Here is a 432-nt window from a genome sequence, read left to right on the forward strand (position 1 = left end):
CCCCCCACCCCTGGCGGGGGCGGCTGGATGCTCACCCCAGCCCCCAGTCCAGACCCTCGCATTCCCAGCTGGCTCCGTGTCACGGCGGGGGTTGGCTGGGTGTAGGCGGGGGGTCTGTGTGTTGGGGTACCGTGTATATTTTCGGGGTATATAACAGGCGTATCTGGCTGTAACTGTGATTTGTCCGTGTCTCGATTCCCACCGTCTGTACGTGTCTGTCCGCTGCTGCCTTCACCCGACGGGGGGTCACTGGGGCTTTCCCTGCTGCTACGACTCTCAAAATGATACAGAAAAACCTTGGAATCAAAATGAAATTGGCTTTTGGGGCCGCAAATTGCTGAAAGAACCGAGCTGGAGCCGCTCTGCCGAAGGCCCGCGCCGGATTTTTCCATCCCCACCCACATTCCCTTGGCTTGGGCAGGTCGGACCCGC

This window comes from Buceros rhinoceros, unplaced genomic scaffold (genome assembly GCF_000710305.1).
Source record: "Buceros rhinoceros silvestris isolate BGI_N320 unplaced genomic scaffold, ASM71030v1 scaffold18948, whole genome shotgun sequence".
In the NCBI taxonomy this organism is placed as follows: Eukaryota; Metazoa; Chordata; class Aves; order Bucerotiformes; family Bucerotidae; genus Buceros; species Buceros rhinoceros.